This window comes from Manacus candei, unplaced genomic scaffold (assembly GCF_025592945.1).
Source record: "Manacus candei isolate 608988 ecotype Guabito, Panama unplaced genomic scaffold, ASM2559294v1 h1tg000011l, whole genome shotgun sequence".
NCBI lineage: Eukaryota > Metazoa > Chordata > Aves > Passeriformes > Pipridae > Manacus > Manacus candei.
In genome coordinates, this window is record NW_026138059.1 from 6,325,439 (window position 1) to 6,345,180 (window position 19,742).

A 19,742-nucleotide genomic window follows, 5' to 3' on the forward strand; every position below is an offset into this window, starting at 1 on the left:
ATTTTAATGCAGATAAGACTGAACAAGGAGTATGATTTCAATGTCATTTTGACATTTAAGATTTGGGAGGGGGGGGATTGTCAGGGCTCTGAGGGTGTCACCAGACTCTTTAGTGTGGGTTACACCTTTGACTTCTCTGTGACTTTCTCATGTATAAAATGGGATGAAAGTTTGTACCACACAGGAATAATCTCCTCCTAGCCTTTGGGTACTTTGCTGATGTCTACGTGTCGTGCCTTTATTTCTTGTGGGATACATGTCTAGGCGAAGGACCACCACCTCACTAAGATCCTGCTTTATGGTGAACTTGCCACTGGCTGCCAAAAGAGAGGAGCCCTGAAGAAAAGATACAAGGACTCCCTGAAAGAACATCTCAGCCTTGGCCATATTGATCAACATAACTGGTCTACTCTGGCCTCCAATCGGGAGGCCTGGAGACACAACATCTATAACGCAGCTGTCTCCTTTGAGAACACACGCAGGATCACTCTTGAGGAGAAAAGACAATGCAGAAAGAACTGTGTCTTGCAGAATACGCCATCTAAGGAGTCTTTCTGCTGTACCTTTTGCAATCGGATATGTCTGTCACGCATTGGCCTCATAAGCCACCAGCGTGCCTGTAACAAATGTGGATAGAGCCTTCCCAAATCTTCGTTCGCGAAGTCTAGCCATGATGACACGTCTAGGCAGCACTTTAGTTGTTCTGTTAAGCATGTGAGGTAAAGGATTTGTTGCAAGCATCACTGCAAATAGCAGGGGTATAGAAGATAACGAGGTTGCTCTCGAGACGTTAAACTCTCTGTCTTCACACTGAGCAGTTGAGCTAGAAGGAGAAATCCTTTTCTGCTACCTTTCTTCAGAGCTAGGGCTGAGTAGTGAACATAGCAGCAAACAAACCCATGCTCTTCATAATGGGGATGGGAAAACAGCCTCCTACCCTTTTGATAGGAGGGTAGAACACAGATTTCATTACTAAATAATGATGTTAAAATACAGTGAAGCCACCACACAGTATTACAGCAAACATTGAAGCATTTTCACAATTAGATTTTTCTCACCATACTGAAAGCCATTTTTGATGAATCAGCTACTTTCTGTAGTTGATAAGATCTGCAAAGAATCTTTTTCTGCAATTATAGGCATCTTGATTTGCAGCTGTCAGAAATGAAAGCCGGAACTGCAGGGTGTCTGGCAGGTTTCAGTATCACTTGTAACGTGTGATCCTATATCTTAAATTAGGATGCCGCAGATGCCCCACTTTCTTACTTATGCTTTTGTTTTAAACAATCAATAGTGAAAATAACTAGTTACAATCACAATTAAATAAATAAAATCCACTTTCTGTTAGTAAGTAATAAAATAAAGGCTACTTGCTCTGAACCCAGGAAAATGACCATTTTTCAACAAGAAATAAAAACAATGGATTTAACTTTTATACATTTTGAAAGCTATAGTCTGCCCAGCTAGGGAGGAAAACAGGCTTAAAAAAAAGTTGCACAAATATCTACAAAAATGTTAATTATTTGGTGTATGGTCTGGCTTAAAAAACTTCTATGAACTTCTCTGAAGTCTCTTCCATTTCAAGATTTACAATAATTCTACAAATCAATTACCCATGTTTGTGACAACGTGGTGATCCCCCTTTGTGTCATTTTTGGATAAACGTTGTTTAACCATCATGTTGGTACAACCCTTTGCAGATGTTTTTTTTTTTACTACAGGTAAGCTTTCTTCTGAGGACACAAACTGTACTTCCCCTTGGCTGCACCAATTTAACAAACCAAAAGATTCTAGATGCCTGCTTGATAATGAATAGAGATGAAGACACAAATAAGGTGTTCATGTTATGGAGACCTTATTTTCAGTCTTAATTCCCCAGGGCCTCAGGTCTGCTCCAGCAAAGTTAGAGAGAATTTCTTCCTTGTCTTCAGGGGAGATTGGTTTATGATTCTTTTATTTCTAAAAAGTATTTTGAAAATCCTCTTCTGATACTGTCAGAATATAATATCTGCTTTCTTTGGTTCAGAAGTCATACTGCTACTCTTTCTGACAGCACACTCATGAACAAGAAAGGGCTATAACCTGCAAGTCTCCTTTCTGCTGGGGTGGGATTTCAGTGACAACGCTCTACACAAAGAGTTTTACTCTAAACTTTGAAAGTCATTGCCAGCTGACTGATACTAAAATCATTGGTGGTTTTTTTTTTCACCTCAGAAAATGCTCAATCCTGACAAATGTTAATGCAAACCCTGTGGCATCAGCATGACCTGGCATCCACCCAACCGCTGCACCTGCACAATTACAGCCAAGCTTTCCTAGACACTTCTTCCCTAACAGCTTGTATTGGTTTGGGTTTGCTGTTGTTTTGTGCTGTTTTTCCCCACCTTTCTCTTTTTAATCACCAAGCACTTATGGCAGGCATAATTTTTCAGATGTTGTTTTGGAGAGTTTCTAGGACCTAATCATATATGCCCCTTGAGAAGTCTGCAAGAGTGGCCCACATCTGAAGCCAGAGTCGGTGAGTTCCAGCAAAGATCCCAGCAAAGATCCACGACCACCTGGCTTGCCCAAAGGGCAGCAGCCGCGGCTGCTCAAGGAGTGCAGAGCCAGCAGCTGTGTTCTGCTCAGTCCACTCTGACAGTTCCCACTGCACCGATAAAAGCAGAGCTATCAATCACTAAATAAGATCAGCCAGCATTTTAGTATTCCTCCCCACCATCACTTCCTCACTCTTTTTCTTTCACTGTTGCAAACGGCGCTGAGTGTTCTGCACCGATACACAGTCAGATGTGTTTACACACAAGTCATTTGCATGAGTGCTTCTGACCTGTCAGGAAACAGAAAATTAATGTCAACTCATTATCAGAAAGGGAAAAAAAAATCAAAAAACTTTCACAAGGTGGAGACCGGGAGCCAGGTGCTTAGTTATGTTAACTAGTTAAGTCCCTCTGATTTCAGTTGATTTCTATCAATCAATTCAGCTGAGCACCTGGTGTATAAAGAAACGAGGATGTTCATGTTAGATTTTTTCCCCAAAAAAGTTAATGTAGATCTATTACATTAAACTCGTAATATTTGAATGGATAAAATAAAGTAGGAGTCAATAGGCTGAAAATTCTTTTTATTTATGTTCCTATAAATCTGGAATAAGAGTTCAGAAATCTGTTGCAATGTCTACAGACATGGTTACACTCAGAATATGCAGACTTAAAGATGTTTGATCACATTCTAAAGGCCCATTCATTTTTAAACAGAATGTCTTCTCCAACAGCAATGGAAGAACACTACCAAGAAACAGGTGGTATGTAATGGACTATGGTTTGACCTTTCGTCTACTGTCTGAGAAGTGTGTCTGCATTACTGATCAGTACTTGTTAAACTGAGGAGATCCTTTTTTCAGATCACCAGGAAACCTGTAGCTCATTATTTAAAAGCTAAATCATGAAATTTTTTCTTGATTTCATTAAGTTTTCTATATTCAGAGAAATGAAGGAAAACAATGCCTGCTTTAGGATTTTGACCATGGTGATTATTAGGTAGAGACTGTAATTTCAAGAGTTTCCATAAAGGATTGCCTGTACCTTGCTTACTGATCTACCCTTCTGAAAAGAAAACACAAAATCCTAAACTTGTACTTGCCTTTACTTGCCTTAGACTCAAAATATTAATCTGTAAATACTAAGAAGAATTAATTTATCCGTTGATAAAAATATTTGTGTATTACATGTGGTATCATGTTTAAAAAAAAATAAAAGTTGGAAGAACTGCCTGACTACCAAAGAATAATTTGAAATGGGAGATGATATTTGAACAATGGAAATTACCAGCTGCAGAAAAAAAATAGTATGAGTGCAATTTTGAACTGTTGTTCAGAAGGGATCCACTGATTTACTGTGACCTCGTATACTTCACAGAATCACAGAAGATGCTCAATTGGAAGGGTCCCCCAAGGATTATCAAGTCCATCTCTCAGCCCTGCACAGAACTATCCCCAAGAGTCACACCATGTACCTGAGAGTATCAGCCAAATGCTTCTTCAACTCTGGCAGGCTTGGTGCTGTGACCACTTCCCTGGAGAGCCTGTTCCAGTGCCCAATCACCCTTTGGGTGAAGAACCTTTTTCTAATATCCAACCTAAACCTCCCCTGACAACTTCAGGCCATTCCCTTGGGTCCTGTCACTGGTCACCACAGAGAAGAGATCACTGCCTGCCCCTCCTCTTCCCCTCACAAGGAAGCCGTAGACTGCGATGAGGTCTCCCCTCAGTTTCCTCTTGTCCCGGCTGAACAGACCAAGTGACCTCAGCTGCTCCTCATACAGCTTCCCCTCAAGGCCCTTCACCATCCTTCTTGCATCATTGGATGCTCTCTAATAGCTTCATGTCTTTGTTATATTGTAGTGCCCAAAACTGCACACAATATTCAAGATGAGACTGCCCCAGTGCAGAGCAGAGAGGGACAATCTCCTCCCTTGACTGGCTGGTGCTGCTTTGCCTAATGCCCCCCAGAACACAGTTGGCCCTCCTGGCTGCCAGGGCACTGCTGACTCAATTCAATTTACCATCGACCAGAGTTGCCCCATCCCAGGTGCAGAATCTGGCACTTTCCCTTGTTGAACTTCATATGGTTGATGACTGCCCAGCCCTCCAGTTTGTCAAGGTCTCTCTGGAGGGCCTCCCTTCCTTCAAGGGAGTCAACAGCTTCTCCCAGTTTTGTGTCATCTGCACTCTTGCTCAGTATCCCTTCCAGTCCTGCTTCTGAGTAATTCATGAAGATGTTGAAGAGCACAGGGCCTAAGGTGGAGCCCTGTGGAACCCCGCTAGTGACAGGTCTCCAGTCCGATGTTCCCCCACTCATTGTTACCTTCTGTACTCTACCTGTGAGCCAACTACTCACTCATAACATGGGGTGTTTATCCAGCTGCATGCTGGACATTTTGTCCAGGAGGATCTTTTGAGAGACAGTATTGAAAGCTTTACTGAAATCCAAAAAGATGACATCAACTGGCTTCCCTTGCTCAGTTAAGTGGGTTACCTTGTCATAAAAGGAAATCAAGTTTGATAAGTAGGATTTTCCTCTCATGAAGCCATGCTGGCTGTGACTTATGACTGCCTTGTCTTTCAAGTGTTTTTCAATATCTCCCAGAATAATCTTCTCCATAGCTTTTCCAGGTACTGAAGTGAGATTGACAGGCCTGTAGTTTCCAAGGCCCTCCTTCTTGCCCTTCTTGAAAACTGGGACAATGTTCTCCAGCTTCCAGTCAACTGGTCCCTCTCTGAATTGCCAAGACCATCCAAAAATGACTGAGAGAGGCTTTGTGATGATATCAGCAAGCTTGTATAGGATTCTGGAATGATTTCATCAAGCGCCATGGATTTGTAGGGATCCAACTGGAGCAGCAGATCCTGAACAATTTCAGGGTTGACTGGGAGTTGATCATTCTCGCAGTCATGGTTCTCCAGCTCAGGGCACTGAGATGCCCTTGGTCCATCATGTGTGTTGAAGACAGAGGTAAAGAAAGAGTTAAACACCTCTGCCTTGTCTCTGTCCCTGTTTGTGAAGTGACCATCTCATCCTGTAACAGGTCGATGATATTTCTATGCTGCCTATTGCCATAAATGCATTTGAAAAAACTCTTTTTTGTGTTCCCCATATTTCTGTCCAACTTCAACTCCTGCTGAGCCTTGGCCATATGAATTTTCTCTCTGCAGTGGCAAGTAGAATCTCTATGTTCTTCCCATGTCACTTGACCTTGCTTTCTGGAACCATCTAAATTCCCCTCAGTCGCTCCTGGCACTGCCCCCTCCTCTCCCAGTTGGCTGCTGAAGTCTTCTGGATCACAAGGCTGCTGCTTAGGTGATCCTGGACTCAGGAACCCCCTATAAGGATGATTCTCACTTACTGGACTTCCCCTCACTCTGCATGAGCTTCAGTGAACTTTGCACATTTGTTTTGGAAAAATTGTGATTAAAAACTTGTATTTGAAACATTACAGACATGTAGATTCACATAATATAAAGTAGTACATGTTTGTGTGGAAACCTTATAGTATCATTTAAATTCTGAGAAAGGACATTTGTACTTTGATTTTTCCCCTTAATTTTGAACTTTTTAGTTGTCTTTGCTATATACTCTGAGAATTTTTTTTTAAGCAGAGACTTCTGTGTTTCAAAACATGCAGATATAATTATCACCTGGTTCAGATCCTGGTGTTTGCCTGGGTAGTCATTCATTATTTCTTTTAAAAGGGCAATTATAAGGGCAACTTATAATTTCAACATGTTTACCCATGTTGAAAAATTTAATTGCTTAAATCTCCCTTTTCTGATTGATGGAAGTATTTTTATTTATATTTTGGAAAGAATTACTTATGACTTTCATTTCAGACATATTATGGACAGTAAGTAGTTTTAGCCAATTCAGCTTCCCTTGACTACTCATCATTACCTGTTTTGGAAAACCAAATATATCTTACTAGGTGGGACTATCATTTATGAACATTACCTTCCAGGTAATTGTCTTTAAACTTTGAAAATAGATCCGAAAGAGATAGTAAGTACAATGGGATTACATTTTTTTTTTTTTTTGTTAGGAAAATGAGCACCTAGTGGCTCCAATTTCATTGCATTTTAACCAACTGTTGGGGATTGAACACCCTTGCCATTTTTTTGTGTGCAATTCTACATGGGTGAACATAAACTCAGACTACCTGCTGAAGTGGAGCTCCTAAAATATAGATAATATGTTTCCCTGCACTAATCACATTTTCCTGTCTAGTTGAATTTAATCACTGTTTGTGTTACTTAAAGCATCAGAAAGTTTGATTTTCATTAGTGAAAACTCTAACTCCTATATTTTTTGTGGAGATTTTGACAGAAAACTTTAATTTTTAAAACCTTTGAAATTCTAAATCCCCATGCTCTGACTTTATATTGTGATTAATTCCTTTCCACAGCCTTGCTTTATCTTACATTCATAATCAAGGACCTTGCAATAAAATTGTTGGAACTTTCATTTTATGGATTGATGACTTGTAACTAATTAAATCTTTCTTTTTTTTTTCCTAGTTGAGGATTAATGCTTATTCTAGCAGAGGAAGACACTCATCCGTGTGTGACTTTAGCAGACCTTCTTCCAATGGATCCTTCTTGATAAAACTCTGCTTGCCAGTGGCAGCATTTTGACATTCTTTTTTGCCCAAAATGATCAGTAAAGATTGCTATGGCCACAGCAAAACATTTAAACTCTGAAAAAAGTCTGGTGAATGTAAGTTGGCCTACCCTACACCAGCTTAACATCTATCTCACATTGTGCTTGTCCCACAGCTCTTTACATATATGTCAGCAGACAGAGCAGATGAAATAAAAGGAGGTCCCAAATTAGAAAAGTGCTTAATGTCTAAATTCAAGCAAATAAACAAAGGTGTAATGTCTTCAGGACTTCGCTGAGTCAAAGTTTGCATGACTAAACTGCAACCTGAAGACCTGCGCGTTTGAACATGACATATACCATCAAAAGTATAATTGTAAGTACCCAACTGATAATTGCACATCTACTTATAGAGCTGGATAGAGAAACTTGCAGAAGAAAAATTACAAGATTCAACAAGTCATGTTATGTTTTTTTAGTTAAGATTGATATTATGGTATGCAAAACATTTTTCCTTTCTTTTTTTTTTTCATAAGATCTGATGCAAATTACCTTAGCTTCAGTTTAACTTTGAATTGTATATCTGGAAAATAAAAGCATTCATCTTGACTGTAAAAATCCAGATAGAATGAGTGGATATCCCTATCCTCAAGTATTTGTTAGATTCATGCTAAATAAAGTTTTATGACAGATCTTTTGCTCTTTTAGCAAATCAAAGGAATGTGGTTTTGCTCAGTTTACCCCAAACAATACTAGTTTTGACTGAGTTAGGGCTCTTTGAAGTAATTCCATGTTTATCTGCACACACCTGTGAGCCTTGGGAATAACCTGTCTCAGTTTTGGATTTGAAACAAAACTGAGAAATTCACTCTGGCAATTTTTTTTTTCAAACAGACTTGGAATAGAGACCTTCTGGGAGATCTTTTCAATTTAAGCATTGATTATATTTCTCCAGACTGGAACAACATACTGGAACAACATACAGTCTCCCAAGAAATCCAGAACTACAAGGAATGGTTTTATAATTTTTTTGTCTTTTCTCAAAATAGGCTACATAAACACCAGTCATCTTTGATATTGATTCAACTCTGTACTGCTGTTCTGAAAACCTCCAAGTACTACCCTGGGCTGATTTCACCACTAAAAAAAAAAAGAGCCTTAGAGAAGTTGCCTCATAAACTGCATGTGCAAGATCAATTTCTGGACATGGTACCCTAGGTGCAAATGAAAACAGCATAAAAGCTTTAAATATTGATGTAGAATTTGCTTATTCTAGTTTATGAGGTTCACTGGTAATACTCAACATAAACAAAAAGAACCAAACCTACTTGGTATTAAGTCATGTACAAGACTTGCCAGAACAACTTGCAAAAGCCAATGGGAGAACTGTCTGCATATAGAAAGCATGAAAATTCTTGTGCCTTGACCCCAGTATGACACACAGAACAAAAGAATTACACATCAGGGACAAAGTTGTACAAAATACCTGCTATCAACTCTAGACTGATTTCAGAGTTTGCACAAGGGAAGAAAAGGGTTGTTCATCTCAAGATAAACAAAACCCATGTCAGCTCAGCTCAGCAGGTAAAATGAAGTTGGAAAGAGGAACAGGTATGAACAAATAACATGACCACTGACAAACAGATAAACATTTCATTTGTCACCTCTGATTAACAGATACACATAAGCTATAACATAACAAAATGGATAAGACCCCGTGACTTCTGAGGTTAAAGAAACCAGGGAGTAGATACAGCTATCATTTATACAGGCATCAATCTGTAATAATCCACTGCAATGCACTGAATTCCTTTGGGCTGGCACTAGGTAAGCAGGGGTAAAAATGTATGGAAAAGGTACCATTTCAAAAAGTTAAATGGATGACTGTTTTAATCTCATATTCACAATTTCATGCATTTACAGCAGTAAACAAAAGCAGCAGGAGAATTTCAACATGAACTGGGCTACTTTCTGCATGTCATTTTAGCCTTCCTCTGCTTGCGCTGGAGGAGATAGAGTAAAGAAATCTGTAAGAAAAAGAAGATATGTACTGCTATGCACACTTCTTTTCAAATGGTATCTCAGAGCTTTAATAATAAAGAGCACTTTTGAACTACCTACATTTTCACTGATATGGTAGACTGCCAGTTACAATGTTGTAATGATGAATGTAGTATAAGTACACTTTGTAAACCATACACACACTGTAACTGCTGGTTCTTGACAACTGCTTTTAGTTTTAGTAGGGTTATATCTCTGCAGATGGGGATATATATCTACCTTCACACATATACACGAACACACAAATATAACATTTAATAGGACTAAAAGAGAATTTACAGACTATACAAGTATGAGACTGCTAGGAAGTACATGCTAGTTTGACCTATGACAATTACAAAAGAAATCATTTAGTGTCATACTTACTCCTATGACAAATCTACCTCGGGAAACAATACTTCCTCTGTATATTTTTATTGTGCAAGAAGGATCAAGTGAGCTTAACCAGTTAAATGTCCTTAAGTTGTTTTTCCTTCCTGCAATGCCTAGCAGAGCTTGGGTAATCACTGACAAGATCTTACAAATATTGAAGTTTTATCTGGGATCAAGGGAAAATTGGACAAACAACAGAAAAGATGGAAAAAAATCCATCAAATTTGCAAAAACTATAGAAACCCAACTTGGTTCAGGAAATCCCCTTGAGCTGAAAATAGACGGAGTCCGAAAGAATAACTGGGAGAAGGATCAAACCTTCTTGTCCTGCTCCTGCAGGCTCTGAGGTGTCTCATTTGCAGCTCTCCAAGTGGAATCAGATCCAGATTGACTCTTCCTCTCACCCCCTACACTCATTCCAGTGGTGTGTGCTCTTATCTTAAGACACATAGAGGTAAAACTTAGCTAAATCCAGACTATAAAGTACTCCTAGTCACATGGTGTGACTCTTATGGATGGTCCTGTGCAGGGCTAAGAGCTGGACTATAAGATCCTTGCGAGTTCCTTCCAATTAAGTATATTCTGTGATTCTCTGATTCTGTTCGCATGCAGTTAGTAAGCAAGAGATGATTATCTGATGAAGAAAATATCCCCCTTTTGACTTTTAGGCACCCAAAAGAGCGATTTGCCATCTTGCTTATGATATATCTGCCATCATTCAGATACATTTTTCTATTAATGTCTTTCTTGCTGAATACTTTTAGCTGTGACAGCATTCAAGAATACTGGTAGAGCATATCATATAAAGTCACACTGTGAGGAGTGTGGTCTTTGTTTAATTTAAGTTTTTATGATTTTAGAAGTGATAACACTTTAAAAACTCTTTTTAAGATGAGGACACAGTCTGCTGAAGGAATGATGCCATATTTTGGCTACAAGCCCATAGTTAAAGCACACTTTTATGTTGTGTTAATGGACACCATTTCTGGTCAGGGAAAAGAAAATACATCTTACTGTAAGTGAGCTCAGCAAGTCCATTCCTTCTAGTTTTGATTTTTTTGTTGCTGTTTTCTGAAGGCAATCAATAGCTAACAATTAATTACAAATAGCATTTGGGATTAATTTCTTTCCTGTATATTAAATACAGTTATGGTTTTCATTCAGTAGGGGAATTAGCATGATAATTATCTTTAATGTATAAATGACTTTAAAGTCCTTACTCAGGCAGAAATTGCTCCTGCTTCTTCTCTAAGTGCCGACCATCACTCTCTCTCTACTAAATGCTGCAAAAATAATTATTTATGTCTCTGGGGAGGTAAACAATAAGGTTATTTCATCTTTTTTTTTTTCTTTCAGGGAAAACATTTTATCTCTTAGAAGATCTTGATGTTTGTAAAAGGCTAGTAATGTACTTCCAGAAGTCAGTTTATTTCTGAGATTATTAATCCAAGAAAACAAAGTAAATATTAAAAAAAGTTGTAGAAACATTGTTAATATATTGTTGTGATTCTGTTAGATCTTGACTTGTTAAGACATTGCCCACATAAAGTCACTACCTCTATAAATGTGTCTTTTTTGAGGCTGGAATTATAAGCACATTTTGCATTTCTGTTCTGGATTTGCCAAAAAAGTTGTCTTTCTCTTGATGTGTCACACATTTTAAGGAAACTTCATTAATTTATAATCCATTATAATGCAGTAGGTTTTCTAAACTACTCAGGCTTACTGCTTATAGGGTTTACAAAGCCTTATCAGAAAAAGAGACTGAAGAGATGCATTTCTCTCCAAAATCTATGCTTAGCCTTTGACCCGTGAAATAAATTTCTGGTTCTCTAAAGTTACCTTTTCACTTTATGTATTCCAAAGTAAAACAATACTGATTTGAAATGATAGTGCTCTGTAAAATATATGTTTGTCTTACTGTAATATCTCTGAAAGGAGTATATCATACTGATCTATCAGGGGGACTTTAGGATAGGACTATAATTTCTACTGTTTTCTTAAAATTATTCTGAGGGTGCATTTGTAATATTCATTATTTCATAACCAGCAAAAATATTTCATAATCTCAGTTTCTAGAAGGGTGTGATAGTGTGAAAAACAACAATACTCATCTGAGTACTTATGCCGCCACTACAGAATGGGGATTTGTTTCCCTAGGTTGTGTATTGTTTTGTGAATAGACTACAAAGATTCACCATAGATAGAAATTGCTGTTCTTTGGCTTTATGCTTCGGTAATATGATGTTTATTTTTACCTTATCTTGGATAACTAAATTTAGATCTGTTAATTTTTGCTTATAAAGAGTTTTACTTGCAAATATTCTATACTCTAAGATTTGCATTATTCACACTGTAAAAAAAACTATAAATCACAGTGTCCTAGAGTGGTCGAGGGCAATGTACTGAAATTTTAATTTGGCCAGATATATTATTGTTCTAACATATCTCAGACAAATAATCATGGAATCATAGAATAGCCTGGGTTAGAAGGGACCAGAATGATCATCTATTTCCAACACACCCCTGCCATGGGCAGGGACACCTTTCATTAGACCAGGTTGCTCAGAGCTCCATTCAACCTGGTCTTAAACTCTTCCAGGAATGGGGCATCCAGAACTTCCCTGAGCAACATGTTCCAGTGCCTCACCACCCTCACAATGAAGAATTTCTTCCTAATATCTAATCTAAACCTACTCTCTTTCAGTTTGAAGCTATTTAGCCTTGTCCTGTCACTACATGCTCTTGTAAAAAGTCTCTTTCTTGTGGGCTCCCTTCAGGTACTGGAAGGCTGCAATTAATTTACCCTGAAGCCTTCTCTTCCCCAGGCTGAACAATCCCATTTCTCTCAGCCTTTCCTCGTAGGAGATGTTGTCCATCCCCCTAATCATCTTGATGGCCCATCTCTGCAGATGGACTCTGCAGAAAGTTAGGCAAAGCTGCGGCATACCCTCTTTTCTCTCTGTCTCCAACACTGTTGGCATTTTAATGGTTCTGGTTTAAACACTGGTATTATTACTAAATCCCATAGGAGCATGAGACATAGTCTAGGAAAACATGACATCACTGTAACGGGGCACACAAGTTTCCATGTATCTTCCTGGGACCGTTCACTGTTTCCTGCCACAGATGCCACATTGGTTGGGTACAAGGAGTCACTGCATTTATGGATTCCTGTAAAGCTCTTCTCTGAAATTGCAATCCAGTTCAGCAAAGCTCTGTACAGGATAACACTGCTATTAGTGACCCCTCTATTGCACAGTGTCTGTTGCCTGAAGACAAATGGAGGAACTTTTGAGCCAATAATGAAAAAAGCACAATGCAGTGTCCATCAAGAGCAACATTTCTATTTTAATTTTTTATTTATTAGCACTACAACTAATTGAAATATCACAAAAGCATGTCCTTCTGTTGAAGAGGCTGACAGAAAATGGTTTTAATGAGACGTAGGCTGGGAGATGAGGAAGCTTTGTCAGTGACATTGCCATGTACTATAGATTGGGAACGTGGGAGGCTGTTGTTCAGTTTCCTCCTCTGCCTGATTTGGAGTAATTTGGGATAAGAAACTCTGCTCCAAATCAGGAAGTGAAAAGTCATATTTTTTGTTCAGACTAAGTACCACTCTCTGGAACAGTCTCAAAGAACATGAAAGTGTTGTGCATACTTCTGTGTCTGCAAGGAGGGTTTTCTTTGCTTTGCTTTGAATGAAACAGAAGTGAAACATTTAAGGAATGTCCAGTTCTACAGTTAAAGCTCAGCAGTAGCACTGAACTCCTTTCAGTTCAGGAGACAAACTTTTCATTGAACTAATGAGAAGAAAGCAATCAAAGGAAATCTCCAAATCACTTTAAGTTCAGTGACATTTGCTCAAGAATTCTGATAACTTTAAAATACTTACAAATATAACACCTGGCCTTGTTTATTTTTTAGTTCAATAAAAAAGCATATACATACTTTCAATACAGTCTGAGCCCCTGTATCCCTATGTATTGTACATAAATAAATTGCCATTACCCTGTACACTACAGTGCGCTTGTCAGGTCCATTAAATTGTAATAGAAAACTGTTCATATACTGATGTTGCAACCATATGTGCTGCTGCTGAGCTTTTTCAAATAGTAGCTGCACCTGATTGGTCTATATACATCTTAATTTCTGTTCCTTAAACTAGACATGGTAATGATTGATTTTGGTAGAGGAAAATATAGAAAAGGAAATTTGTGTAAAAGAAATAGAGGATTAGGAAAAAAAAATGAAAAGGCAAGCAATTAAGAAAAAAAAAAACCTCTTTAGAACAGACCAGTGTTACACAGTTTCTCTGTGCCTTTGAAGTCTATTTTTATTCTTTGGCTGTCATAAGCTAGATTCTTCCAGTTGTTGTGTTCTTTTTTTTCTTTTCCCCTTTACCCATATGTAATGGTTTTGAGTTTAGGCCTTCCTTCCTGGTCACCAGGAAGGAAGGAAGGAAGTATTCCATCCTATTCCTTTACGTAATCCAAACATATAAATAGAGGGAGAGAGAAGCCTCTTCCTCTCTTCCCATCCAGTGAGGTTTGGAGACAGCAGATTCCCCACAGCCGATCTCGCTTCTGTGGGGGATCTGGGGCCTGGCTGGGCCTACGGGGCCTGTTGTTCCTGCTGGTCCGGAGTCCGGTAGCGCGGCGGCGGCGTTTGGACAATTGTGCTATCCCAAGGAAAGTAGTAAGGTACTCTTTTGCTAATTCTTTAGTTTGCTAGATCCTGAGGGGTTTTTTGATTGTGTATATCTGTTTTGGTTTTTTTGTTTTTTTTTTTCCCTTACTTTCACTTTCCCTTTTGGGATTGTATATAGTATTTCAACTGTATATAACTGTAATATACATAAATATATTTATTTTAATATAGTTCAGCTAGTCTGGATTTTTCATAGTTTTTTTTCTTTGCTTTTTGCCAGAGGTTTTTGTGCTGGGTCTGGGGACTTGGTGGGGAGCCAAATAAAACTTAGACACCCATATGAGAATGGATGTCTAATATAGTGGTCTGAGTATTTTGTCAAAGAAATTATAGTGAGTTTTTTCACTTCAACCAAATGAATTTTACAAACAAAATTCTTCATTATGTCCATATCAGAGGTGTTATCTTGAATTCCAGGATGTTTTTTTTCTTTCATTTTACACAGCCAATGGGGTTCCAAGCTCTGCAGTAACTAGGGAGCATTTGATTGTCTCATATAGAAATCCAATGTCATTTCAAAGATCCAAGGACATCTAAAATGCCTACATGGAGATGGGAGATCCTATGCAGATCTTGGACATTTGATCCAATAGAGGCTGAGCAGATATCCTGTGGTGCCTAAAATGACAATCAGTATTTAGGTGTAGGCAACTGAATCTCACCCTAAAGAGAGGGCAGGGATTTAGTCTATGAAAGGTAATAACTGCTGCTTTGACTCTTCAGTTTTTGTGATGGTTTTACAGTTACTGCAGAAGGCTACTGAAGAATCACAGAGAAGAATATCAGATTATAAGATCATGTGAACTTATGTCTCAGTTTAGTTTTTCCCACAGAGATTTCCAGGGATAAAGTACTCAGATGCCCTAGACAACCTGATCTGTTGTCTCATATGTCCTGTAGCAGCCACATTGCCATATAGGTTGGGTTTGTATGTCTGGTGTATCTCAGATAGCACTAGACACTTACACTGAATGAATTTATGATTTGATTCATACAAGGTTATTATAGGAAGTTGTATATATCTACTATGTAGGATCCACTACATATCCTATATCAACTATAGGAATGAAACCCTGTATATCCACAATGTAGACATCTACATCTGAGCTAAATAGCCTAGGCTTCTGTCATAACCAGTGGAGAGAAAATGATGGGGTTTTAGGTAAAATAAATCTAATAACTTGTCCTCTGATCTACCTCAGGTGCCTAAATAAGATCAAGGTATTGATACCTTTTCTATCATTTTTTTCTCATTCAAAAATGCAATTAGAGTACATTTAATGTTATACATCTCACAGCTGAATATGTACTGGACAAGAGCTAAGTTTGTCCACTGTGTACCCATTTCCTGTCCTATGACATTGTTAGAATGGGATGCAGAACATTGCTTGACCACTCTTTGAGTGAAACCATTTATTTCTCATGTCCTTTTGTGTGGGAAGGTGGAGACCATGACCCAACCTTCCATGGTCCCAGAATTCAGCTCAGGGAGGGAAAATAAATTTGACCTTTTGTAGTGATTTTCATGGGTGCAAAGAAAGTTTCACTTGTTACTCTCAAATGCATCTTTTCAAGGGTTTTGCCTCATAAATCTCAATAACCAACACAGCAGAAATTCAAGTAAATCTGTTACACTTCATCTCTCACCCCTCAAAACTTAAGTACACATCTACCAATATCCTATTTAAATATTTGCATAATGTATCAACATATCCTTATTTTGAGAGGATTTTTTTTCTATAGATCTCCAGAAAATGTTAATCAGTTTAAGCTACAGGAGGGGAAAATAACTTGAGAGTTACTTTTTGCTAAGGTAGCAGAAAATAAAGACTATCAAAAGATGTCTGCTAATGGACTTTTGTAAATTATGTGACTCAGGTAAAAAAAAAAAAGACACAAATAGAAAAGAACTGAAATAAAAGAAATGGAATAGAGTATCAGCAATGTAAATGTGCATATGAGTTTCAAATGCAACTAAAAAATGTTTTGCTTCAGGCAATTTCTTAAAATAGAAAAAAACAACCTTCCATTATTTTTATTTATAGAGGTTCTTTGAGTTACTAAGTAACCTCTACACTAAAATATTTCTCCTTGGAAAGGAAACTAGGGGAGAAAAGCAGGAGCCATATCTTGCAGTTCCTCAAACAGATCACTGCTCTGTGATGTCAGGTTTGAAAGTATAAAAGATCATTCTTTGTAAACAAACTGGTTTTGCAGATTCCCCTCTCTCTTTTCTCCCATCATGGGTTTTAGATGATGAAGTGCTCTCTAAGAAAGTTTAATGTAATAGTTCCCGGCAGGCAGCTTCTTGAAACCATCTTGCTCACACAGTTTTTACCCCTACATTCAAGAATAATAGTCAGCTCTTACAGTTCTGACCGCGACAGTCAGTCCAGCTGGAGAGAAGGAGCCAGTGTCACATAGTTCTTGGCTGCTGAGTGGAAGGTGACTGCAGCCAAGAATTGGTAAAATTTTGATTTACATTTACTTTTACCAATATTCTGATCATTTCAGGAGCCCCATTATTTGTCTTTATTGTATAGATCCTTTATACATTCTCAAGCTCTTAAGCTAAGCTAATAGGCTGTAAGTGAAGGAAATCTAGGGTGAGAAGGGAAATTATCTTTTTCTTTGGATCATTGTTTATCCTTAATTTATTTTAAGCTTGTTTTATATCATCATCACCATTCTTCTTCTTTCTTTCTTTGGTATTGCTATTTTTAATTTTCATTTTTATTTCATTTTAATGATGGACACCAACTAAAATGTTGAATCTCTGCTGAGTGATAGTATCTTTGCTACCATTTTGCCTGAAAGCTGCCAAAGAGAAAGAATAATTAACAGTATCACTTACAGCCTTCTGTCTATGTGATAAACAAAACATTCTTTTGGGGAGCAAGGCTATGTGAAAGTCATTAAAATAGAATAGTGCTAACTCTGATGAAAAAAATTTATATTTTCACTAGGAATAAAGAAAAAAAAAAAGAAAAAAACACAAAAACCATGATGTGAGTGACTCTTAAAGGACAGCTTTAATTTAGTACTGATGATAGCAATTTCAATTCCTTAAAGACCTTGTCTTATAATCTTGAGAGCTGTATGAGCTGAATCTTTCCCTCCCACTTCATTCATCTATCCATTCACATCATCAACTGAGCAAAATACTTCCTTGCTTGCCTGCTCTAATCAATCCTGAGAGCCTGTGAACTCTCATTAACTTACTTAACTGCTTTATAGGGGGTATTGTAAGAATTAATTAAACAGTTCCTGTTTGGACACTGCTTTGAATATGTATGGTGCTGTGGAAATGCTATGCTATTTTTTAAGCAAGTTCATTAGTTAAGCAACAAATAATGAATAAATCATTTAAGTTTTTGACAACGTCCGGCTCAGCTGCAGATCAGCTCTTTCCATGCTTCAGGGGTTAGTTACTGGGTATGTGGATGTAAGTCCATGAAGGTGGACATGTGATTGATTTCAGTACACTTAGATCAGAATCCAGCAAGTGAGTACTGGAGCCTGAATAAGAGTGGTTTAGATTCTCTTCTCATACTGTTGCTGCAGGTAGCAAATATCAAAGGAAAGAACTTTATCCTTCCTTTCTTTGTCCCCAATTTTTTTTTCTCTAGGAGGTCTGAAGGGTGGGAAAAGCCTCCTTGTGGAAGCAAAAATGTAGAAAACTGCAGACAGGAGAGTAAGTGCTCCACATTCTGAAGAAGATGGGGTCCCATGAACACATAAAAGTTGCAGTACAAAAAGCAGCTGACAAATTTGCTGTTTTTTCTCAATGTTATACATTATCCTCTGCCCACTCACAAGGATGCTCTGTGTGCTCTGTCAAACTGCACCAGAATGTCTGCCAACATCACTACAAAATGCTCAGTTAAAAAAACTGAAGATCATTACAGTGAGGCACTGTATTGGTATTCACACAATCCATTCTGGTCTGTAAGATGATAGAGGAAAGGTACACTATCTCTACCTGGTTTTGCACTTTTTCTTTTCTTCGAGACCAACAACTGCATTGCTCTGGAATACCAAAAAAAAAAAAAGTTTCTCCGAAATGTTGCCAAACACAGTTGCACATGGTTGAGTAAACACGCTAAACAATTTGGTCTGCAGATCTTATCAATTTTCCCCACCCTTGGGAACAATGCTATGGGAAAATGATGTATTCATTCTGCAAAATTATCCAACATAAAAGTTACAGAAACACTTCAGCATCCAGGTGACTCACGACTACCAACTTTCACTGCTCATTTAGCTGTCTGATCCAGGAGTTTCTGCAGTCCTACTATTGAAATGAAGCTACTGACAAATCAGCCCAGCTTAACAGTGGGAGAAAGACAGTGAGGGTCATATGCCTACCTCCTACTTCCTAAAACCATGAATTTGAAGCTGGAAGGCAGGTCTAAGGCATTGTATTTCCAAAGTATTCAAGGATTACTGAAGAGAAGGGAGTGTGAATGAGCAAAATAAAGTGGTTATGACATTCATTTGAAAAAAAGAAAAAAAGAGATATCTGGGGACATCAGGGAATATTATAGACCAGTACGGCAGTGTTAAATTAATTCAAGCACATATAGTAATAGGTAGCAGAATAAAATAAGCTGAGTTTCTTTCCTATATGAGCAGAAGAGAAGCAATGCAGAGAGTTCCATGTTGAGGCTGGCACAGAGTAGCCTGTTTAAAAGGCTACTCTGGATTTCCCTTGGGATAAACTTCATTTCCTCTGCTGACTGTGTAGGGAGACTACAGAGACCGATCTCTCAGCTCAGCATACAAACTAGGCACTAAAAGCTAAAATGAGCACACATCTTATTGTATTCTCCTTCACAGAAGTACTAAAAGAGCTCTTCCGATCTTGTTTGTGTATATATATGCATGAAAACAGGGAAACAAACATGCTCATTGTACATGTGTATACCTACACAGGTTTCCAGATGAACATGTGTTTTGCAATAATCACAAGAAAGATCAATACTATATTCTCCATTTTATCTCTTTGATCACCATTTCTTTATTTTTTATCTAACAGGCTCATAATTTCACAGCTGAATTTCATATTTACCTCTCAAAAATCAAGTAGCATTATAGGGACTCTAAAGTAAATGTACAAAAAACTTATATAAAATGTATAAATCTAGACAGGTATTTCATACTTGAGGTCACTTTTATTGGATAGCTATTTGCAATAGCTAGAAAAATATACATTTCCAGGTCAGTAAAATTGCATTTTATCAAACAGGGAGGGGAGCCCTCTGGGTATGCTGAGTAAGAACTCAGTAGAATCTAGTTTTAAAACTTTATACTTTAATTAAAATGTATACTGATGTGTAGTTATTTCCCTGAGCACTGCAATATGGTAATAAGCCTCTAAAAAATTCAGATCTCTGCAGTTTCATAGTACATTTTTCAATCTGATCAAACATTCTTTTTCTCTCTCTA